The 25,857-nt window shown below is 42.5% G+C and overlaps 1 protein-coding gene and 1 long non-coding RNA gene across 8 annotated transcripts in view; both read left to right on the forward strand.

The window, feature by feature from the left end:
- The window catches only part of LOC120048605 (cell adhesion molecule 4-like), a 752,359-nt gene that overhangs the window by 340,189 nt on the left and 386,313 nt on the right, over positions 1 to 25,857 (forward strand). The window lies entirely within an intron of this gene.
- On the forward strand, positions 6,844 to 10,216 carry LOC120048616. Of its 7 annotated transcripts, none has more exons than XR_005477028.1 (9): positions 6,844 to 7,175; positions 7,431 to 7,615; positions 7,762 to 7,836; positions 7,956 to 8,151; positions 8,305 to 8,522; positions 8,690 to 8,743; positions 8,859 to 9,041; positions 9,132 to 9,420; positions 9,680 to 10,121. It is a non-coding gene; the product is annotated as an uncharacterized LOC120048616 (long non-coding RNA). The 7 variants fall into 7 exon arrangements; XR_005477024.1 differs by adding an exon at positions 10,167 to 10,216 and having other exon boundaries at positions 6,848 to 7,175; positions 8,690 to 9,041; positions 9,680 to 9,897; XR_005477023.1 differs by having other exon boundaries at positions 6,848 to 7,175; positions 8,690 to 9,041; positions 9,680 to 9,897; positions 10,074 to 10,123.

Genomic DNA, 25,857 nt, shown 5'->3' on the forward strand with positions numbered 1-25,857 from the left:
TATTTATTGTATAGCATATGTTTTGTTAGAAAAATGTGCATATTTCAGGTATAAATCATAGTTTTACATTGCAGCCACCATCACAACTCTCACCAAAGCAACTAGAATAACTACAGAGACCAATGTGAATTACCTAAATACTCATCATAAAACATTTATGAAAAATACACAGCGTACAGCAAATGAAAGACAAAGATCTTGTGAATCCAGCCAATATTTCAGATTTTTTAAGTGTTTTACAGCGAAAACACAATATAGCATTATATTAGCTTACTACAATAGCCAACCACACAACAGCATTGATTCAAGCCAACAATAGCGATAACGAATAAACCAGCAAAATATATTAATTTTTTCACTAACCTTCTCAAACTTCTTCAGATGACAGTCCTATAACATCATATTACACAATACATATAGAGTTTGTTCGAAAATGTGCATATTTAGCGGCGCAAATCGTGGTTATACAATGAGAATAGTAGCCAAGCTGCCAACAAAATGTCGGGAGAAATCTTGGGAGAGGCACCTAATCTAATCATTAACTAATCATAAACTTGACAAAAAAATACAGGTTGGACAGCAAATGAAAGATACATTAGTTCTTAATGCAACCGCTGTGTTAGATTTTTTAAATTAACGTTACTACGACATACAGCGTGCGTTAAAGCGAGACCGCACCGAAATTAATGGCGGAATAGGAGTTTTACATTTTTCAACAGAACAACGAATTAACATCATAAATAGTTCTTACTTTTTGATGAGCTTTCATCAGAATCTTGGGCAAGTTGTCCTTTGTCCAAAAGAATCGTTGCTCGGTTGTAGATTGTCGCCTTCAACTTTGGAATTAGCAGTAAACATTAGCCATGTGGCCCAGACGTGCCCAACTCACTATAACGCAGCACAAAGAAATATCCGAAAATCGCATATACTGATATAAACTGATATAACTCGGTTTAAAATAACAACATTATGATGTCTTTAACACCTATATCGAATAAAATCAGAGCCGGATATATCTAAGGCCTATAACGGGAGCTTCTGAGAACGCCATCCTGAGGTCTATCTTGCGTCATGGTGAATGATGAAAAGAGTGCACCCCACGTTCCCAGACCCTTTATATGGCCTCAGATCTGCCTAGCAACTCCATTCCAATTCTCACTATTTGCTGACATCTAGGGGAAGGCGTATGCAGTGCATCTCGACCAATAGAAGACATGCAAATTAATAAACTGACCCCAGAACAGCCTGCCTGATTTCAGATTTCTCACTTCCTCACAAGAAGTTTGCTCCAACTTGAGTTCTGTTTTACTCACAGATATAATTCAAACGGTTTTAGAAACTAGAGAGTGTTTTCTATCCAATAGTAATAATAATATGCATATTACGAGCAAGAATTGAGTACGAGGCAGTTTAATTTGGGAACGAAATTTTTACAAAGTGAAAACAGCACCCCCTATTGAGAAAAGGTAAGCCAATGGTTTTCACCGAGAACATGTTCTGTGCAGGGGGTGATGGGACAGATAGCTACAAGGGGGATAGTGGGGGTCCATTCTTTCTCCCTACGCTGGGATTAGGGAACAAGGACAACAGAGGGCCATATCGTCTGAGAGGCATTGTGTCCTGGGGTTCCCTTTGTGAACTGGGAAAGGATTCTAAAAAGGGTTACTACACCAAAGTGGAGAATTACTTAGACTGGATCAAGAAGACCATAGAGAGAGAAGAGGAGGGGTAAAAACAGTAAAGAAGACTAAGAAGAGTAAGACATACTAGTCAACTCTGAACCTCCATAATCATACTTGTATGCTAATTATTTCCAGTACTTTCACTTTTTATAAAACCAGTCTGGCTTTATAAATGTTCGGTTTTCCCTCAACAGTGTTAAATGTAACTTCAATACCATCCTGTCATGTCTGAATAAAGTCTCTACTCTGTGGCAAAATCACAAAACATAATGCTGTTTTCTTTCATGCGTGGTTGTGAATAATGCTTCACAATGTAACCCTGATTGACAAACCCAAATAAAAATATGATTTGATAACTTGTCTGAATGTTTGTCTTCAATCAAACTCTCAATTAAATGTTGATACCCTATTTTCTCTCCTCCCCCATTTCTACTGTGCGTCTACATCTGCATTGCTCGCTCTCTGTGGTTTTAGGCTCGGTTTCTGTATTTTTGTATTTGTACTTGCAGTGGCGACCCGTCATTCAGGGCTGTTTTGAGCCCTTCCTGTTTAGCTTTTTTTGTAGCCTGTTTTGCATGTTATTGTGGCATTAAGAAGTGTCACATATCAGTTTACAAACATGTAAAAACGAATTATTGGTCTCTTTTTTGATTTCTTGAGTAAGGCAGCTCCAAAATGCAGGTGTTTCAGCCTATCTCAGGGCTTCTGTGGTGGTGGGGCAGCCAGCGGAAAATACGGAGGGTTGGTAACGTTCTCTAGTTGCGCCGTGATTGGCTCAGTGTTGTGTCACTCATGGGGACACTACGTCACCGCAAAATCTACGGGGAGAGCTTGAAAATTCAAGCCCCTTGGGTGCTGCCATAGAGATACATTAGAAGTGCCCAGCCAAGAAGGCTCAAGGTCATTGGCCAAAGATAAAATTACGTCAAATCACGTTATATCTACCGTATCTTTGATTGGACTGACATCATACTTTCAACATCTTAGCTAGCAAACTAGACAAGCAGTCATCATCATGAATCAAGTCGACAATCTACTGGCAAATACTTTTCAATCCTTGTCATATGAAGATAAATTATAGATAAAACGTATCGGTGCTCATCGGCCATTGGACATAAATATTACACAACAAGTTGGAATTAGCAAATTCAACAAGTGGTTTGGAAGGAATCAATCAATCAAATGTATTTATAAAGCCCTTTTTACATCAGCCGATGTCACAAAGTGCTATACAGAAACCCAGCCTAAAACCCAAAACAGCAAGCAATGCAGATGTAGAAGCCCGGTGGCTAGGAAGAACTCCCTAGAAAGGCAGGAACCTAGGTAGAAACCTAGAGAGGAACCAGGCTCTGAGGGGTGGCCAGTCCTCTTCTGGCTGAGCTGGGTTGAGATTATAACAGTACATGTCCAAGATGTTCAAACGTTCATAGATGACCAGCATGATCAAATAATAATAATAATCACAGTGGTTGTAGAGGGTGCAACAGGTCAGCACCTCAGGAGTAAATGTCAGTTGGCTTTCATAGCAGAGCATACAGAGTTGGAGACAGCAGGTGCGGTACAGTGAGAGAGTCGAAAACAGCAGGTCCGGGACAAGGTAGCATGTCCAGTAAACAGGTCAGAGTTCCATAGCCACAGGCAGAAGAGTTGAAACTGGAGCAGCACGACCAACTGGAGCAGCACAACCAGGTGGACTGGGGAAGGCAGGTGGACTGAGGATAGCAAGGAGTCATCAGGCCAGGTAGTCCTGAGGCAAGGTCCCAGGGCTCAGGTCCTCCGGGAGGGGAGGGAGAGGGAGAGAGAGAGAATTAGAAAGAGCATACTTAAAATTCATACAGGACACCAGATAGGACAGGAGAAATACTCCAGACATAACAGACTGACCCTAGCCCCCCGACACATAAACTATTGCAGCATAAATATTGGAGGCTGAGGCAAGAAGGGTGGGGAGACACTGTGGCCCCGTCCGACGATACCCCTGGACAAGGCCAACCAGGCAGGATATAACCCCCACCCACTTTGCCAAAGCACGGCTCCCACACCACTAGACGGATATCTTCAACCACCAACTAACTACCCTGAGACAAGGCTGAGTATAGCCCACAAAGATCTCCCCCACGGCACGAACCCGAGGGGGGCAGAAAACCCGGACAGGAAGATCATGTCAGTGACTCAACCCACTCAAGTGACACACCCCTCCTAGGGATGGGATGGAAGAGCACCAGTAAGCCAGTGACTCAGCATCCCTTAATAGGGTTAGAGGCACAGAATCCCGGTGGAGAGAGGGGAACCGGCCAGGCAGAGACAGCAAGGGCGGTTTGTTGCTCCAGTGCCTTTCCGTTCACCTTCACACCCCTGGGCCAGACTACACTCAATCATAGGACCTACTGAAGAGATCAGTCTTCAATAACGACTTAAAGGTTGAGACCGAGTCTGCGTCTCTTGCATGGATAGGCAGACTGTTCCATAAAAATTGAGCTCTATAGGAGAAAGCCCTGCCTCCAGTTGTTTGCTTAAAAATTCTAGGGACAGTAAGGAGGCCTGCGTCTTGTGACCATAACGTACGTGTAGGTATGTACGGCAGGACAAAATCGGAGAGATAGGTAGGAGCAAGTCCATGTAATGCTTTGTAGGTTAGCAGTAAAACCTTGAAATCAGCCCAAGCCTTAACAGGAAGCCAGTGTAGAGAGGCTAGCACTGGAGTAATATGATCAATTTTTTTGCTTCTAGTCAAGATTCTAGCAGCTGTGTTTAGCACTAACTGAAGTTTATTTAGTGCTTTATCTGGGTAGCCGGAAAGTAGAGCATTGCAGTAGTCTAATCTAGAAGTGACAAAAGCATGGATTAACTTTTCTGCATCGTTTTCGGACAGAAAGTTTCTGATTTTTGCAACGTTACGAAGATGGAAAAAAGCTGTCCTTGAAATAGTCTTCATATGTTCGTCAAAAGAGAGATCAGGATCTAGAGTAAAGCCGAGGTCCTTCACAGTTTGATTTGAGACGACTGTACAACCATCAAGATTAATTGTCAGATCCAACAGAAGATCTCTCTGTTTCTTGGGACTTAGAAGTAGCATCTCTGTTTTGTCCGAGTTTAAAAGTAAAACATTTGCCACCATCCACATTCTTATGTCTGAAACACAGGCTTCCAGGGAGGGCAATTTTGGGGCTTCACAAAGTTTAATCTAAATCTACAGCTGTGTATCATCCGCATAGCAATGAAAGTTAACATTATGTTTCCGAATGACATCACCAAGAGGTAAAATATATAGCGAAAACAATAGTGGTCCTAAAACAGAACCTTGAGGAACACCGAAACTTACAGTTGATTTGTCAGAGGACAAACCATCCACAGAGACAATCTCTCCAAAAGAATGTGGTGATCAATGGTGTCAAAAGCAGCACTAAGGTCTAAGAGCACGAGGACAGATGCAGAGCTTTGGTCTGACGCCATTAATTAAAAGGTCATTTACCACCTTCACGAGTGCAATCTCAGTGCTATGATGGGGTCTAAAACCAGACTGAAGCGTTTCGTATACATTGTTTGTCTTCAGGAAGGCAGTGATTTGCTGCGCAACAGCTTTATCAAACTCTTTTGAGAGGAATGGGAGATTCAATATAGTACTGTGCACTTCCCATAGTCTGTTCTGGACTTGGGGACTGTGAAGAGACCTCTGCTAGCATGTCTTGTGATACATGCATGGGTGTCCGAGCTGCGTGCCATTAGTTCAAACAGACAGCCCGGTACATTCAACATGTCAATACCTCTCACAAATACAAGTATTGATGAAGTCAATCTCTCCTCCACTTTGAGCCAGGAGAGATTGTCATGCATATTATTAATGTTAGCTGTCTGTGTACATCCAAGGGCCAGCCGTGCTGCCCTGTTCTGAGCCAATTGCAATTTCCGTAAGTCTCTCTTTGTGGCACCTGACCACACGACTAAACAGTAGTCCAGGTGCGACATAACTATGGCCTTAGGACCTGTTTTGTTGATAGTGCTGTTAAGAAGGCAGAGCAGAGCTTTATTATGGACAGACTTCTCCCCATCTTATGTTTTGACTATGACAGTTTGCACTCCAGGGTTACTCCAAGCAGTTTAGTCACCTCAACTTTCCCAATTTCCACATTATTCATTACAAGATTTAGTTGAGGGTTAGGGTTTAGTGAATGATTTGTCCCAAATACAATGCTTTCAGTTTTATTTCTATATTTAGGACTAACTTATTCCGTGACACCTATTCTGAAACGAACTGCAGCTCTTTGTTAAGTGTTGCAATCATTTCAGCCGCTGTTGTAGCTGATGTGTATAGTGTTGAGTCATCCGCATACATAGACACACTGGAATTACTCAAGCCAGTGGCATGTCATTAGTAAAGATTGAAAAAAGTAAGGGGCCTAGATAGCTGCCCTGGGGAATGCCTCACTCTACCTGGATTACGCTGGATGGGCTTCCATTAAAGAACACCCTCTGTGTTCTGTTAGACAGGTAACTCTTTATCCACAATATAGCAGGGGGTGTAAAGGGAAAGTGGTATACCTAGTCAGTTGTACAACTGAATGTATTCAACTGAAATGTGTCTTCCGCATTTAACCCAACCCCTCTGAATCAGAGAGGTGCGGGGGGCTGCCGTAATCGACATCCACGTCTTCGGCGCCCGGGGAACAGTGGGTTAATTGCCTTGCTCAGGGGCAGAATGACAGATTTTTACCTTGTCAGCTCGGGGATTCAATCCAGCAACCATTCGGTTACTGGCCCAACGCTCTAACCACTCGGCTAGCTGAAGCCAGGGGTTGTAATGCCATAAGCCATACATTTTTCCAGCAGCAGACTATGATCAATAATGTCAAAAGCCACACTAAAGTCTAACAAAACAGCCCCCCAATCTTTTTATCATACATTTTTCTCAGCCAATCATCAGTCATTTGTGTAAGTGCTGTGCTAGTTGAATGTCCTTCCCTATATACGCGCTGAAAGTCTGTTGTCAATTTGATTACTGTAAAATAGCATTGTATCTGGTCAAAAAATATTTTCCCCAAAGTTTACTAACTTGGTAACAGGCTGATTGGTCAGCTATTTGAGTGAGTAAATGGGGCTATACTATTCTTAGGTAGCAGAATGACTTTTGCTTCCCTACAGGTCGGAGGGCACACACTTTCTAGTAGGCTTAAATTGAAGATATGACACTTTGTGACAACTGCTGCTCTATAGATACATTTGATTGTTTATTTTTCTCATCTCATCTGTCCGTCTCTGTCAATCTACTTAGTTTGTCGATATCTTTCTGGGCCAAGTCAAACAGAGACGTTTTTTTAACATGACTTTTAGACTCTTTAGTCAAACTCCCCACTAAAACAAACAGTCAGCTACAGTACCTGGAAGGCTGAGAGGCTGTGATATACAGAGTGAGGTCTTCAGGTCTTACACAGCAGGTTCATTCACCATAGTCTCTCATGTCCAATCACAGTCATGGACTGGGTCTATTCAAAACTGGTGAGTCTACTGATGTTGTTTCTATGGTTGTTTATGGCTAATTTTCCATGTCACCCCTGCTTGGATTCAAGCTGTTGTAATATTATTAAACAGACGTTCAGTTACAGTGATTTACACCCATATTGAGTATGGATTATGAGATCATGACTTATTAGTTATCAAAATACATTTTGTACGGTATGTCTCAACATGATTATTTTATGATCAGACACACTTAGTTTCAAATCTCCCCTTCCCCATATACTGTGTGTCCAGGCTGCTGGGTGTGTCTGTGTGGGAGTTTTGGGTTCCAGTCTCTTCTGCAGTGATTGGCTGTGGGGAACCTGAACCGTTGCTGAATGGAGGGGTGATGTTCATATCTGGCTCTCAGAACCAGCACCTCTCAGTCATTCAGTACCACTGCAATGAGCCGTTCTATAGTCTTTCTGAAGGAGATAACGGTGAGACTAAAATCATCCTTATATTCTTCACAAGAGTGCCATCTGTTTTCAACCTGCAGGTCTCTTTTGTAAATTAAACAACTACAACTATTCAATGCCTAATGCATGTAACGTGTAATGACATCTCTGTCACGCATGTTCATCAGGAAACTTCACATGCTCATCAGAAGGAAATTGTAAAAACCACCTGAACAGCTCACTGATTCCTCAATGTATCCCAGGTAACTCACAGTTTCACCCTTGAGTGTGTGTATGTGTGTACTGTGTATCGTATGTTTTCTTTCCATGTGTGTATCAGTCTGTCTCTGGATGACCAGTAGGGGTCTCTGTCTGTCCATAGTGTGTGGGCGTCCTACAGTGAACCTTCCAGGATTTTGAAGGATTTTGGGGGGAAAGCCAGCTCCAGCTGGATCCTTCCCCTGGCAGGTGTTGCTGATAGTAAATGGAAGAGGAGGAGGGATAGTGATTGGGGTCCGCTGGATCACGACTGCAGCACATGTCCTGGGTCAATTTCCCATGCGGTTTCCTATGGTGAGGTGTGTGTGTTAATGAGCAGAAACATGGGTTATCTTTCTGACTTGACTCATCTGTTTCTATGCTAGATATATATATGATACAATGGAAAAATGGACTGTCTGACTGCTGATTAAGTGTATATCTTAAGTGTGACTAATTTACCCTCTCCAAAGGTATATGTTGGGGAAAACAATGTGGAAAACCTTATCCAGTCTCCACCTCTTGAGGTGACCCCTCTCCGTATTCACCCTGAATACAACAATGTAGACGATGTAATCTACGACCATGACATCGCCATGATCCATCTCAAACATCCAATCACATTCAATGCTCATATCATGTCACTGTGTCTGCCAGCAAAGGACGATAAATACCAGACTGGGCGGAATGGGTAAGCATAGTTTTTATGTCTAAAACAGTCAACTGCAAATATCTGCATGTTAATCATTTACTCAATTTGTGCATATTTGTAGATTTTTGTATTGATTGTTAAAATTGTTGAGTCGTACAACAACTTATATGTCTATGTCCGTTCTTCTCTCTTTCTCTCTGCTTCAGCTTAATTTCAGGATTTGGCCTCAAAGAGCTTGAAATGGCTACCAATAACCTCAAGTATGTTCCTCTACCTGTGGTGAACCAGACAATCTGTAGAAAATCTATTGAGATAGACTGACATTTCTTTCCTTTTTCACTAACTGACAACATGTTCTGTGCTGGGAATTCTGAGGGAGACAAGGACTCCTGTATGGGGGACAGTGGAGGAGTGTACATCCTGAAGGAGGGTGATTATTTCTGGGCAGCAGGGATTGTCAGCTGGGGGATTAACTGTGGAGAGCCTAGAACATATGGGGTCTACACCCGTGTGGCTAACTACGTAGACTGGATCAAGAGGACGAAGAGCAAAAAACAAGTGAGAAATATTCTAGAATATAACTCTTATAGATGTGTTTGTATGTTTTGTTGTTTTGTGCGAGTGCTTTGGCTGTGTGCTTTTCTACAGTAGTAATGGACCCAATGTGGAATCTGAACCATTGCTGAGAGGAGAAGAGACATTTTGTTATTTTCCTGATCCACCAGTCTGTGGAAGACCCATGGTGTCCATAGAAATACACCAGAGGATTATGGGAGGAGAGGTAGCTCCAAAAGGAACATTTCCCTGGCAGATGCTTCTCAGTGTGGAAGGAGGGCGATCAGGAGGGATGGTCATCGGGGACAGATGGATCCTGACTGCTGCTCATGGCCTGGTGCATCAACATAACAACCAAGTCATTAAGAAGAGTGAAGTTATGGTAGTGCAATAATGATTATGGCAGTGTTTACATAATGACTAGGGCCAGGAGTTTTTTCTGATTAACTCTGGTCGAGAATTATAGGCTTATCATAGAAAAACTCCTGGCCCTACATCTGAGATAACAAAGATTGAGAAGGGAGTGGAGACAATAAACATGCTTCTGAGTGCTCATAGTTGAAGAAACAACTATTTCCACCCAGCAGTTAAATGCAGTAACTGACTGAAATTCACACCCATTTTCCTTCACTTCATAACAGGCATACGTTGGCAACAACAATGTGGAAAACCTCCTTCAGTCTCCACCTCTTGAAGTGGCCTCTCTCCATCCTCACCCTGGGTACAACAACACAGACGGGTTATCCTTCAACCACGACATTGCCTTGATCAAGCTCCAACACCCACTCACATTCAGTAGTTCCATCATGCGAGTGTGTCTGCCTGAAAAGGGTGCTGAATACTCCACTGGAAGAGTTGGGTAAGAGTTGGCTCTCCTGTACAGTAAATGTTTGATATTTGACAGTATATTTATTGGGCGTTCTCTATTTCTGTTTCCATTGTATTTTTTTCTCTCCTAAAACTACCTCAATGCAATGGAAACTGTCACGAATCCCGTTTCCTGAGTCGGTTTTTTGCTTGTGTTCTGTCCTGGAGTGTTTTTTCCGGCGTCCTGGAACGCACCCTGTCTGGTTGCCGGGCAATGTAGCCAGTTGGGAGTTCTGATTACCCGCACCTGTATCCCATCAGCTATCTGCACACCTGGTCCTGATCATCATCTCTCCTCTTCATAAGCCCGGACCTGACATCCATTCCCTGCCGGATCGTTAGCCATGAACAGTATGTTGTGCCATAGTATCAGCCTCAAGTTGGATAGAATTTGTTTTGTTGTTTTTTACGTATTGCTTGCCTTAAACTTACCTCCGTTTGTTTTGTCTTCAGTTACTCACCCGGATCATTTACCCCATTCCCGCCTGGTCGTCGGAGGATTCTGCTACCCCATTGGATCCACCTATTTACTCCCATCAACTCACCACCGCTGCCCGCTACGCCACCTGGATATATCTACCCATTCACATTCACTTGTAAATAAATACTCACCTTCTTCCTACTCTCCTTGTCCTGGTCTGCTTCTGGGTTCGATTTTGAAAGAACGTGACAGAAACGGAATAAATAATACTGCATGTGGCATTTCTCTCTCCCTAGCCCTGTCTATACTTGGTTCTAACTTGCATCCTTTGTCCTGATCTTGTCCACATTCTGATTGTGCCCAAATTATTACACAGGTGTAGACAATCAAAAGACACATTGCGATCTGATTGTGATCAGATCATCCTGCCCACCTCCAGAGGTAGTCAGACATACATTGTGTCTGTAAATCTTACATTTGTAGACAGATCTGGACAGAGAAATCATTTAAATCATCATCATTATTCAGCGTTCTAAAATCATTGACAGATATTGACCAATTACAACAATATGTGTCTTAGAAAAAATAAATATTATTTTGAAAGAATAGCTGTTGAATTTATTGAATAAATGAAGGGACCAGGAAATTTGGTCACAATGCAGACACAGTGGATGGATAACATAAACATTTTAATAGCATGTGTAGCACAGGAGTTTTGTGATACTTTATAATTGCCCTCAAAGCTCACCACTAAGCAAAGGACCCTGGGACTAAACACCTCCCTCTGCAACTGGATCTTGGACTTCCTGATGGGCCGCCACCAGGTGTTAAGGGTAGGTAACAACACATCCGTCACGCTGATCCTCAACACAGGGGCCCCTCAGGGGTGCGTGCATAGTCCCCTCCTGTACTCCATGTTCACTCATGACTGCATGGCCAGGCACGACTTCAACACCATCATTAAGTTTGCTGATGACACAACAGTGGTAGGCCTGATCACGAGAACGACGAGACAGCCTATAGGGAGGAGTTCAGAGACCTGGACGTGTGGTGCCAGGACAACAACCTCTCCCTCAACACGATCAAGACAAAGGAGATGATTGTGGACTACAAGAAAAGGAGGACCGAGCACGCCCCCATTCTCATCGACGGTGCTGCAGTGGAGCAGGTTGAGAGCGTCAAGTTCCTTGGTGTCCACATCACCAACAAACTAACATGGTCCAAGCACACCAAGACAGGTGTGAAGAGGGCACGACAAAACCTATTCCCCCTCAGGAGACTGAAAAGATTTGGCATAGGTCCTCAGATCCTCAAAAGGTTCTACAGCTGCACCATCAAGAGCATCCTGACGGGTTGCATCGCTGCCTGGTATGGCAATTGCTCGGCCTCCGACCGCAAGGCACTACAGAGGGTAGTGCATACAGCCCAGTACATCACTGGGGCCAAGCTTCTTTCCATCCAGGACCTCTATGCCAGGCGGTGTCAGAGGAAGGCCCTAAAAATTGTCAAAGACTCCAGCCACCCTAGTCATAGACTGTAATCTCTGCTACCACATGGCAAGCGGTACCGGAGCCCCGAGTCTAGGTCCAAGAGGCTTGTAAAACAGCTTCTACCCCCAAGCTATAAGACTCCTGAACATCTAATTAAATGGCTACCCAGATTATTTGTATTGGTATTTGTCTTAAACCTGCATTGTTGTTTAAGGGCTTGTAAGTAAGCATTTCACTGTAAGGTAACCTTTTGTATTCGGCGCATGTGACAAGGTATCAACAACATCAAACACATGGTTTCCAATGTGTTTGATGCTATTCCATTCGCTACGTTACAGCCATTATTATGAGCCGTCCTCCCCTCAGCAGCCTCTGGAAATGTGGGCACAATCTGAATGTAGACAAGATCAGAACAAAGGACCCATGTTTGCACCAGGTATAAACGGGGCTTCTCTCTCTTTCTCTCTCGGTCTCCCTCCCTCCCTCCCTCTCTCAGCTGGGTTTCAGGGTTTGGCCTCAAAGATGATGATGAAAAGCCCAGTAACCTCAGGTATGTCCGGATTCCCCTGGTGGACCAGGTGAAGTGCAGAAGCTCTATTGATGAGGCGAGGAAGAAGAAGAGAGAAGCCCCTGATTTGACAGATGGCATGTTCTGTGCTGGGTTACCAGAGGGTGGAAAGGACACCTGTGCAGGGGATGGTGGAGGGCCGTATGTCCTGAAGTATGGGGGAGTTTTCTGGGCAGCAGGGATCGCCAGCTGGGGAATTGACTGTGGAGAGCCAGGCCAATATGGGGTCTACACCCACGTAGCTAACTGCGTAGATTGGATCAAGAAGACCATGGAGGAGAATCGAAATTAGGGCTGTATAAATGATGCAAGAAATGTTTGAGTTTGTCAAGGATAGCAGCAAATATAAAATATACAAATTAGATATGTTTTTTATTGAATTAAGTATTTTCTTTAACTGAAGCATATTAAATACATTTTAAGTCTGTTTTTTAACATCACATTATTTTTATTATCAACTGTATAGACTGTTTTAATACACTGAGTGTACAAAACATTAGTAACACCTGCTCTTTCCATGACATACAGTGCATTAGGAAAGTATTTAGACCCCTTGACTTTTTCAACATTTTGTTACTTTACAGACTTATTCTAAAATTGATCAAATAGAATAAATTCCTCATCAATCTACACACTTTACCCCATAATGATGAAGCGAAAACAGTTTAGACATGTTTGCAAATGTAAAAAATAAAGTATTCAGGCCCTTTGCTATGAGACTCGAAATTGAGCTCAGGTGCATCCTGTTTCCATTTATCACCCTTGAGATGTTTATACAACTTGATTGGAGTCCACCTGTGATAAATTCAATTGATTGGACATGATTTGGAAAGGCACACACCTGTCTATATAAGGTCCCACAGTTGACAGTTAACAGAGCAAAAACCAAGCCATGAGGTCGAAGGAATTGTCCGTAGAGCTCCGAGACACAGATCTGGGAAGGGTACCAAAACAGTTGAAAGCAGCTAGCTGTGCAGCAACGCTCCCCATCCAACCTGACAGAGCTTGAGAGGATCTGCAGAGAAGAATGGGAGAAACTCCCCAAATGCAGGTGTGCCAAGCTTGTAGAGTCATACCCAATAATAATCGAGGCTGTAATATCTGCCAAAGGTGCTTCAAAGTACTGAGTAAAGGGTCTAAATACTTATGTACTGTAATGTGATTTTTTACTGAACCAGGCAAGTCAGTTAAGAACAAATTCTTATTTACAATGACTGCCTACCCCTGCCAAACCCTAACCCGGACGACGCTGGGCCAATTGTGCGCCGCCCTATGGGACTTCCAATCACATCCGGTTGCGATACAGCCTGGAATCAAACCAGGGTCTTAAGTGACGCCTCTAGCACTAAGATGCAGTGCCTTAGAAGGCTGCGCCACTCGGGAGCCCCATATTTCATTTTTTTTGTTAATCATTGTTAACAAAATTAATAACATTTCTATTAACCTGTTTTTGCTTTGTCATTATGGGGTATTGTGTGTAGATAGATGAAGGCAAAACATTTTTTAATCCATTTTAGAATAAGGCTGTAACGTAACAAAATGTTGAAAAAGTCAAGGGGTCTGAATACTTTCCAAATGCACTGTAGACTGACCAGGTGAATCCAAATGAAAACTATGATCCCTTATTGATGTAAATCCACTTCAATCAGTGTAGATGAAGGGGAGGAGGCAGGTTAAAGAAGCATTTTTAAGCCTTGAGACAATTGAGACTTGTGCATGTCTGCCATTCATAGGATGCATGGGCAAGACAAAAGATGTAGGTGCCTTTGAACGGGGTATGGTAGTAGGTGCCAGGCACCTACTAGTGTGTGAAGAACTGCAACGCTGTTTCCCGTGTGTATCAAGAATGGTCCACCACCCAAAGGACATCCAGCCAACGAGACACAACTGTGGGAAGTATTGGAGTCAACATGGGCCAGCATCCCTGTGGAACGCTTTTGACACATTGTAGAGTCCATGCCCTGACGAATTGAGGCTGTTCTGAGGGCAACTCAATATTAGGAAGGTGTTCCTAATGTTTTGTACACTTAGTGTATAATTTATATAGGAATTTTATCTTGATCACAGTGCTCACTGAGAAAAATGTATTGGATTTCCAGCAAAACATATGTATTATGTACAGTACAATACTAGCATGGGGACATATCAATTAGTCAAATCCACAATAATTTCATCAATAAAATTGCAAGGCTTTTTCTAATACATAAATTGTTTATAATTTTCTTGTTTTTGCATTTTCTAAATAACTGTTTAAATGTCAAAGTTGTGGAAGAGCAGTTTTCTTTTGACATTTTGGTGAACTTTATTCAGATCATGGCAGTTTGTTTACAAACATGGTAACAATCAGTCCAGATTAATGTCTGAAAAACAACATCTGTAAATATGAAACTATACTTTGACAATACATGGTCACAAAACATTTTATATTGTTCCTTGGAAAATGGTATAAACCATAGAACAGAACTTATACACGATATGGATGTTAAAATATATCTGTGGAACACAACATTAATTCTACTCCTCAATCTCTATGGTCTTCTTGATCCAGTCTAAGTAATTCTCCACTTTGGTGTAGTAACCCTTTTTAGAATCCTTTCCCAGATCACAAAGGGAACACCAGGACACAATGCCTCTCAGACGATATGGCCCTCTGTTGTCCTTGTTCCCTAATCCCAGCATAGGGAGAAAGAATGGACCCCCACTATCCCCCTTGTAGCTATCTGTCCCATCACCCCCTGCACAGAACATGTTCTCAGTGAAAACCATTGGCTTGTTAATAATAGACAACACAGGTGTGTCCTCACACATACTTTGGGGGCATCTTCCCACAGCTGTGTAAAGCAAGAAGCGGCTGTTATCCTGAATTTTGGTTTCAGCTTTATTCTCTGTCCCACCCCACCCTGAAACAGTGCCTTGTTGATGCTCTTTGAATCCTCCATCAGCCTCAGGCAGGCATATGGGGAGAACATTGGGCCCTAACTTCACCCTGGAAGACATTCTGATGAGAGCTATGTCGTTGTCGTAGTTTGTGCGTTCATCACCAGCTATGCCCTTTATGTAGTCAGGGTGAATGATAATCTTATCCGTTACCATGACAAACACGTCAGGATCAGTTTCTTTTGCTTTTGTCACATCGGTGGGGTGGGGCCATCACCCCCCGAAAAACGTAAACGTGCTTTCTTCATTGCCATCCACTACATGAGCTGCTGTGATGGCCCCACCGGTCATTGATCAGGGATGCTCCTCCTCTTTTGGGCTGTTTAGTGAAAAGCTGCCAGGGTATCTCACATCTTCGCCCGTCTGCCCCCCAAAATTCTTCCAATGCTGGAAATATCTGTTTCTGTCTTCCCACACACTAGAAGATAGACAATCCAGATTAGTGTCTGAACAATACACTGGATCATTGATAGTGTAACACCAGTGATACTGTACTGTCATACACCCAGTGTTAGGGAGGCTACTGTGAAAATATAGTTCACTACATAAAAACGACTTAGTGGACAATGATCATAACTAAATGTGAAATGTCATAAGCTACAAATTGCAAGAATAGCTCACTCTGGAGTCATGTTAACAGAATGTGTAATTAAGCCTATTAAACACGAGTTTCAAGTGAGAATTAGACAGGTCAAAAATTTTTCCTTACTAAAAAAGTAGTGTGTATTTCCAGTAGTTAGCTAAACAGCTACATGGTAATTTTTTAAAAATATAACTACTGTAAACACTATCAAGATTTGAATTTAGTTAAACTACCACCAAGCTACTGCAAAATGTAGTTAAATTACTAGTTGAAACACATATGGATCATTACTCCACAACACTGCGTACACCTGATAAATGATAGTGAGGCATACCTTCAATGCACTTTGGTAACTTTTCTTGGCCCTTGACCGATGTCCACGTACCACTGGCATCACAGATGTACTTCTCTGAAGGAACAGAAGAGAGGTAAGAGCACAGGTAGGGTAGATAGTGATGGCATGTGGAGCAGCCTCAAAGCATAGGGCATATATGCTGAAGATACTGTATAGAAATGATCAAGGAAGGAGGGATGGAAGACAGGGGGAGATTTACATAAAAAGTGAAAGACAACAGCTGCAGTTGTAAGTAAAAAAGACTGTAATGACTAACCGTCTCCCTCCAGTGTGTAGTATTTGGATTCACACTTGAACTGGACCTTGTCACGAAACAGGGTGCTTGGATCCTTGTCCACCAGTTGAAGGGCCTCATCACTAGAAGTGTCTGGTTCTCCACAATCCACAGCTAGAGTGAACCAGACATACAGAGCAAACCAAAGTCTCTGACACAAAACAAATTGCTTGAAAAGATAAAATAGCGTTAAGAAAATGCAACAGTCCTGGACATCGTTTCCCAGAGCCTTCATAGCGTGAAGATCATTGTTAGCACCATCGTAAGATGTATCTGTAGTAGCTGATCTGTTTCTCAAAACCTTCATTAGTAACGTTGTTCTTAAAAACCATTGCACATCTGCAAGTGAGCCAGACCACTTGTAGAGCAGCCAAAGAGCATCGTTAGATGTTTTTGACCTTCTGAGTCAATTTATTCACAGAATATCTCCACTACACATAGAATCAAGATGTTTAGGCTAGGTACTGTATGTATATACAGTTGAAGTTGGAAGTTTACATACACTTAGGTTGAAGTCATTAAAACTTGTTTTTCAACTACTCCAAAAATTTATTGTTAAGAAACTATAGTTTTGGCAAGTCGGTTAGGACATCTACTTTGTGCATGACAAGTCATTTTTCCAACAATTGTTGACAGATTATTTCACTTATAATTCACTGTATCACAATCCCAGTGGGTCAGAAGTTTACATACACTAAGTTGACTGTGCCTTTAAACAGCTTGGACAATTCCAGAAAATTGTGTCATGGCTTTAAAAGCTTCTGATAGGCTAATTGACATAATTTGAGTCAATTGGAGGTGTACCTGTGGATGTATTTCAAGGCCTACCTTCAAACTCAGTGCCTCTTTGCTTGACATCATGGGAAAATCTAAAGAAATCAGCCAAGAACTCCGAAAAAAAATTGTAGACCTCCACAAGTCTGGTTCATCCTTGGGAGCAATTTCCAAACGCCTGAAGGTACCACGTTCATCTGTACAAACAATAGTACGCAAGAATAAACACCATGGAACCACGCAGCCGTCATACCGCTCAGAAAGGAGACGCGTTCTGTCTCCTAGAGATTAATGTACTTTGGTGCGAAAAGTGCAAATCAATCCCAGAACAGCAGCAAAGGACCTTGTGAAGATGCTGGAGGAAACAGGTACAAAAGTATCTATATCCACAGTAAAACGAGTCCTATATCGACATAAACTGAAAGGCCGCTCAGCAAGGAAGAAGCCACTGCTCCAAAACCGCCATAAAAAAGCCAGACTACGGTTTGCAACTGCACATGGGGACAAAGATCATACTTTTTGGAGAAATGTCCTCCTGAAACAAAAATAGAACTGTTTGGCCATAATGACCATTGTTATGTTTGGAGGAAAAATGGGGGCGGCTTGCAAGCCGAAGAACACCATCCCAACCGTGAAGCACGGGGGTGGCAGCATCATGTTGTGGGGGGGCTTTGCTGCAGGAGGGACTGGTGCACTTCACAAAATAGATGGTATCATGAGGGTGGAAAATTATGTGGATATATTGAAGCAACATCAAGACATCAGTCAGGAAGTTAAAGCTTGGTCACAAATGGGTCTTCCAAATGGACAATGACCCCAAGCATACTTCCAAAGTTGTGGCAAAATGGCTTAAGGACAACAAAGTCAAGGTATTGGAGTGGCCATCACAAAGCCCTGACCTCAATCCTGTAGAAAATGTGTGGACAGAACTGAAAAAGTGTGTGCGAGCAAGCGTGTGCGAGCAAGGCCAAAATTCACCCAACTTATTGTGGGAAGCTTGTGGAAGGCTACACGAAACGTTTGACCCTCACATGTCCTCAACTGGCAGCTTCATTAAATAGTACCTGCAAAACACCAGTCTCAACGTCAGCAGTGAAGAGGTGACTCTGGGATGCTGGCCTTCTAGGTAGAGTTCCTCTGTCCAGTGTCTGTGAAGCTCCCAGTTGAGGACTTGTGAGGTGTCTGTTTCTCAAACTAGACATTCTCATGTACTTGTCCTCTTTCTATTCTGGTTAGAGACAGTTTGCGCTGTTCTGTGAAGTGACACAGCGTTGTACGAGATCTTCAGTTTCTTGGCAATTTCTCGCATGGAATAGCCTTCATTTTTCAGAAGAAGAATAGACTGACGAGTATCGGAAGAAAGTACTTTGTTTCTGGCCATTTTGAGCCTGTAATTGAACTCACAAATGCTGACGCTCCGGATACCTTCTTAGTCTAAAGAAGACCAGTTTTATTGCTTCTTTAATTAGAATAACAGTTTTCAGCTGTGCTAACATAACTGCAAAAGAGTTTTCTAATGATCAATTCGTTTTTTGAAATGATAAACTTGGATTAGCTAACACAACGTGCCATTGGAACACAGGAGTGATGGTTGCTGATAATGGGCATCTGTACGCCTATGTAGATATTCCATTAAAAATCTGCCGTTTCCCGCCTCAATAGTGCTTTATTCACATTTGATAATCTTTTTGCCCATCTTTGGTATTGGCCTCCACTCTCTATATGTCCTTTTAGTGTAGTTTTTGAGGCTAATTAGCCTCAAGAGGGGGGATTTGTAGGAGTAAGTGCTTAGACATATAAGAGACAGATATGACACTATTGAGCAAAGACAGGTGTACATTAGACTACAAGAGGAGAAGGCAACACGTGAGTGCATTTGCCATTCTGGTAAAAACAGGAAACCAAAGATTAAACAGATAGTATAATGGCCGAAGCCATACGTGCTTTAAAGTGCATAACTGCTTATGGTTAAAAGGAGGAGGTGACACTTAAAGTGCATTTATGGAAAGAGCAGGACACCATTATGGGGATTAAATAGAGGGTAAAGGCCATAAGTGCTTAGGGTAAGATAGACATATATTAATTTTAGGACACGAGAGGGTCCTGCCACCATTGTAATCTAATCAAGAGTGGATACAGGCGTTATTGGGCGTAAACAAGCAGGAAGCCTGAAATGAAAGATAATGGTGGCAGATGACCTAAGGGAAGTAACTTAATTTACATGTAGGATGGACTCATATGCTGTATGAGCTCTGGGAAAGTGTGTGATCCGCGGATCATCCCGGCTTCTGATATTTTGTATTAAAAGCCTATATTGAATTCACAAGTTCTTGTAAGTGTTATATTTTGAAACGATTATCCACGACACTAACTAAGCACAAATGCTTTGTTTGTAAATTAATTATGAGTGTTGGAGTGTGCCCCTGGCTATCCGTAAATTTAAAAAACAAGCAAATCGTGCCGTCTGGTTTGCTTACTAATATAAGGAATTTGAAATTATTTACATTTATACTTTTGATACCTAAGTATATTTTAACAATTACATTTACTTTTGATGCTTTAGTATATTTAAAACCAAACACTTTTAGACTTTTACTCAAGTAGTATTTTACTGGGTGACTTTCACTTTTACTTGAGTAATTTTCTAAATGTATTAAGGTATCTTTACTTTTATTCAAGTATGACAATTGGGTACTTTTTCCACCACTGTAGGCCTATTTTTTATTTCACCTTTATTTAACCAGGTAGGCAAGTTGAGAACAAGTTCTCATTTACAATTGCGACCAGTTCGACACAGAGTTACACATGGAGTAAAACAAAAATACAGTCAATAACACAGAAGAAAAATAAGTCTATATACAATGTGAGCAAATTAGGTGAGATAAGGGAGGTAAAGGCAAAAAAAAGGCCATGGTGGCGAAGTAAATACAATATAGTAAGTAAAACACTGGAATGGTAGATTTGCAGTGGAAGAATGTGCAAAGTAGAAATAATGGGGCAAAATAAATAAATACAGTAGGGGAAGAGGTAGTTGTTTGGGCTAAATTATAGATGGGCTATGTACAGGTGCAGTAATCTGTGAGCTGCTCTGACAGCTGGTGCTTAAAGCTAGTGAGGGAGATAAGTGTTTCCAGTTTCAGAGATTTTTGTAGAGGCGGCCAAAGGCGGAATTGGCTTTGGGGGTGACCTGAGAGATATACCTGCTGGAGCGCGTGCTACAGGTGGGTGCTGCTATGGTGACCAGCGAGCTGAGATAAGGGGGGACTTTACCTAGCAGGGTCTTGTAGATGACCTGGAGCCAGTGGGTTTGGCGACGAGTATGAAGCGAGGGCCAGCCAACGAGAGCATACAGGTCGCAGTGGTGGGTAGTATATGGGGCTTTGGTGACAAAACAGATGGCACTGTGATAGACTGCATCCAATTTATTGAGTAGGGTATTGGAGGCTATTTTGTAAATGACATCGCCGAAGTCGAGGATCGGTAGGATGGTCAGTTTTACGAGGGTATGTTTGGCAGCATGAGTGAAGGATGCTTTGTTGCGAAATAGGAAGCCGATTCTAGATTTAACTTTGGATTGGAGATGTTTGATGTGAGTCTGGAAGGAGAGTTTACAGTCTAACCAGACACCTAGGTATTTGTAGTTGTCCACATATTCTAAGTCAGAACCGTCCAGAGTAGTGATGCTGGACGGGCGGGCAGGTGCAGGCAGCGATCGGTTGAAGAGCATGCATTTAGTTTTACTTGTATTTAAGAGCAGTTGGAAGCCACGGAAGGAGAGTTGTATGGCATTGAAGCTCGTCTGGAGGGTTGTTAACACAGTGTCCAAAGAAGGGCCAGATGTATACAGAATGGTGTCGTCTGCGTAGAGGTGGATCAGAGACTCACCAGCAGCAAGAGCAACATCATTGATGTATACAAAGAAGAGTCAGCCCAAGAATTGAACCCTGTGGCACCCCCATAGAGACTGCCAGAGGCCCGGACAACAGGCCTTCCGATTTGACACACTGAATTATATCAGAGAAGTAGTTGGTGAACCAGGCGAGGCAATCATTTGAGAAACCAAGGCTATCGAGTCTGCCGATGAGGATGTGGTGATTGACAGAGTCGAAAGCCTTGGCCAGGTCAATGAATACGGCTGCACAGTATTGTTTCTTATCGATGGCGGTTAAGATATCGTTAAGGACCTTGAGCGTGGCTGAGGTGCACCCATGACCAGCTCTGAAACCAGATTGCATAGCAGAGAAGGTGCGGTGGGATTCGAAATGGTCGGTAATCTGTTTGTTGACTTGGCTTTCAAAGACCTTAGAAAGGCAGGGTAGGATAGATATAGGTCTGTAGCAGTTTGGGTCAAGAGTGTCCCCCCCTTTGAAGAGGGGGATGACGGCAGCTGTTTTCCAATCTTTGGGATCTCAGACGACACGAAAGAGAGGTTGAACAGGCTAGTAATAGGGGTTGCAACAATTTAGGCAGATCATTTTAGAGAAAAAGGGTCCAGATTGTCTAGCCCGGCTGATTTGTAGGGGTCCAGATTTTGCAGCTCTTTCAGATCATCAGCTGACTGGATTTGGGAGAAGGAGAAATGGAAGGCTTGGGCGAGTTGCTGTGGGGGGTGCAGTGCTGTTGACCGGGGTAGGGGTAGCCAGGTGGAAAGCATGGCCAACCGTAGAAAAATGCTTATTGAAATGATCAATTATAGTGGATTTATCGGTGGTGACAGGGTTTCCTATCCTCAGTGCAGTGGGCAGCTGGGAGGAGGTGTTCTTATTCTCCATGGACTTTACAGTGTCCCAGAACTTTTGAGTTTGTGTTGCAGGAAGCAAATTTCTGCTTGAGAAAGCTAGCCTTGGCTTTTCTAACTGCCTGTGTATATTGGTTTCTAACTTCCCTGAAAAGTTGCATATCACGGGGGCTGTTCGATGCTAATGCAGAACGCCATAGGATGTTTTTGTGTTGGTTAAAACTTCTTGTCAATAGGGGGGGCGCTGTTTTCACTTTGGAAAAAATCGTGCCCAAATTAAACTGCCTCGTACTCTATTCTAGATCATACAATATGCATATTATTATTACTATTGGATAGAAAACACACGTTTCTAAAACTGTTTGAATTATATCTGTGAGTAAAACAGAACTCATTTGGCAGCAAACTTCGATACAGGAAGTGAAAAATCTGAAAACGAGGCTCTGTTTCAGGGCCTGCCTATTCAACTGGCTTTTATTTATCGATATGTATGCACTTCATACGCCTTCCACTAGATGTCAACAGGCAGTGGAAGGTGGAATGGGGTGTCTAGCTTGATCTGAGGTCGAATAAGAGCTTTTGGAGTGACAGGTCCGGTATTTTCTTTGTCTTCGAAGGCGCGCGGGGGAGCTCGACATTGTCTTCTGAAAAGCGTTCGGTATACACGGCGAATATCTCCGGCTCTGATTTTATTTGATACATATGATAATAACATCATAAAGTATGTTTTTTCAACCGAGTTTTATCAGTTTATTCAACGTTTATTGGGACTTTTGGAGTTTTCCGTTCTTTGCGCCAAGAGAGGATGGGAATGTTAGCAACCTTGGCTAGCATTGTGGCGCGAATTCGACAGAAGAAATGGACATTCTAAAACCAAACAACAATTTATTCTGGACCAAGGACTCCTTGTACAACATTCTGATGGAAGCTCAGCAAAAGTAAGAAAACATTTATGGTGTTATTTCGTATTTCTGTGTAAAATGTTGACTCCTATTCTCCGCCGTGTTGGTGAGTGCTGTCTCACAATAACGCAAGCTGTATGTTATGGTAAAGTTATTTTTAAAAATCTAACACAGCGGTTGCATTAAGAACCAGTGTATCTTTCATTTGCCATACAACAAGTATTTTTATGTAAAGTTTATGATGAGTTCTTTGGTCAGATTAGGTGAGTGTCCAAAATATCTCTGGAGATTCTGGTGAATCGTTGCTATGTATTCACAATGTATAACCAGGATTTGTAGCTATAAATATGCACATTTTCGAACAAAACATAAATGTATTGTATAACATGATGTTATAAGACTGTCATCTGATGAAGTTGTCCAAACGTTAGTGATTAATTTTATATCTTTTGCTGGTTTTTGCGAAAGCTACCTTTGGGGTGAATAAATGTGTTTGTGTGTTTGGCTATTGTGGTAAGCTAATATAATTCTATATTGTGTTTTCGCTATAAAACACTTTTTAAAAAATCGGAAATATTGGCTGGATTCACAAGATGTTTATCTTTCATTTGCTGTACACCATGTATTTTTCATAAATGTTTTATGATGAGTATTTATGTATTTCACATTGCTCTCTGTAATTATTCTGGCTGCTTTGGTGCTATTTTTGATGGTGGCTGCAATGTAAAACTATGATTTATACCTCAAATATGCACATTTTCGAACAAAACATAAATGTATTGTATAACATGTTATAAGACTGTCATCTGATGAAGTTGTTTCTTGGTTAGTGACTAATTTTATCTCTATTTTGTCAGTTTTGTGAAAGCTACCTATGCGGTGGAAACATGGTGAAAATATGCGGTTGTGTGTTTGGCTATTGTGGTTAGCTAATAGAAATACATAGTGTTTTCGCTGTAAAACATTTTAAAAATCGGAAATGATGGCTGGATTCACAAGATGTTTATCTTTCATTTGCTGTATTGGACTTGTGATTTCATGAAAATTATATTATATGATATCCCTGTCCCGTTAGGCTAGGCTATGCTAGTCAGCTTTTTTGATGAGGAGGATCCCGGATCCGGGAGAGAGAAGCGGTAGAGGTTTTAAGGGCAGTCAGGTCTGGAGAGAACCAAGGGCTATATCTGTTCCTGGTTCTACATTTCTTGAATGGGGCATGCTTATTTAAGATGGTGAGGAAGGCATTTAAAAAAACAAAACAGGCATCCTCTACTGACGGGATGAGGTCAATATCCTTCCAGGATACCTGGGCCAGGTCGATTAGAAAGGCCTGCTCGCTTAAGTGTTTCAGGGAGCGTTTGACAGTGATGAGTGGAGGTCGTTTGACCGCTGACCCATTACGGATGCAGGCAATGAGGCAGTGATCGCTAAGATTTTGGTTGAAAACAGCAGAGGTGTATTTAGAGGGCAAGTTGGTTAGGATGATATCTATGAGGGTGCCCGTGTTTACGGCTTTGGGGTGGTACCTGGTAGGTTCATTGATAATTTGTGTGAGATTGAGGGCATCAAGCTTAGATTGTAGGATGGCTGGGGTGTTAAGCATGTCCCAGTTTAGGTCACCTAGTATCACAAGCTCTGAAGATAAATGGGGGGCAATCAGTTCATATATGGTGTCCAGAGCACAGCTGGGGGCAGAGGGTGGTTTATAGCAGGCGGCAACGGTGAGAGACTTGTTTTTAGAGAGGTGGATTTTTAAAAGTAGAAGTTCAAATTGTTTGGGTACAGACCTGGATAGTAGGACAGAACTCTGCAGGCTATCTCTGCAGTAGATTGCAACACCACCCCCTTTGGCCGTTCTATCTTATCTGAAAATGTTGTAGTTAGGATGAAGATTTCAGAGTTTTTGGTGGTCTTCCTAAGCCAGGATTCAGACACGGCTAGGACATCCGGGTTGGCAGAGTGTGCTAAAGCAGTGAATAAAACAAACTTAGGGAGAAGGCTTCTAATGTTAACATGCATGAAACCAAGGCTATTACGGTTACAGAAGTCATCAAAAGAGAGCGCCTGGGGAATAGGAGTGGAGCTAGGCACTGCAGGGCCTGGATTCACCTCTACATCACCAGAGGAACAGAGGAGTAGGATAAGGGTACGGCTAAAAGCTATGAGAATTGGTCGTCTAGGACATCCGGAACAGAGAGTAAAAGGAGCAGGTTTCTGGGAGCGATAAAATAGCTTCAAGATATAATGTACAGACAAAGGTATGGTAGGATGTACAGTGGAGGTAAACCTAGGCATTGAGTGATGAGAGAGATATTGTCTCTAGAAACATAATTGAAACCAGGTGATGTCATCGCATGTGTGGGTGGTGGAACTGAAAGGTTGGATAAGGTATAATGAGCAGGGCTAGAGGCTCTACAGTGAAATAAGCCAATAAACACTAACCAGAACAGCAATGGACAAGGCATATTGACATTAAGGAGAGGCATGCTTAGCCGAGTGATCATAAGGGTCCAGTGAGTAGTGAGGTTGGTTGGGGTCACGGCGATTCAGACAGCTAGCCGGGCCATGGGTAGCAAGCTGGCAGAGGATGGAGGTCTGTTTTTAGCCACCTCGTGCGTTTCCATCGGTAGATTAGTGGGGTTCCGTGTGGTAGAGGGGACCAATCCAATTGGCAAAATAGATATAGTTATAGTGACCCAAGAAAATTGTCCGATAGACCTATTCAGATAGCAGCCGATAAGACGGCTAACGATTAGCGGGCCGCAGATGGGCATTCAGGTTACGTCGCGATGGAGGTGCCAGTTGGATAACTCCCTCGGGCATATAACGTTGGTAGTCCAGTCGTGAAGGCCCGGTGGGGCTCCGCATCGGCAGTAAAACGGGTCCGGATAGGTGATTGTAGCACAGGAG

The sequence above is a fragment of the Salvelinus namaycush genome, chromosome 5 (genome assembly GCF_016432855.1).
Source record: "Salvelinus namaycush isolate Seneca chromosome 5, SaNama_1.0, whole genome shotgun sequence".
Taxonomy (NCBI): Eukaryota; Metazoa; Chordata; class Actinopteri; order Salmoniformes; family Salmonidae; genus Salvelinus; species Salvelinus namaycush.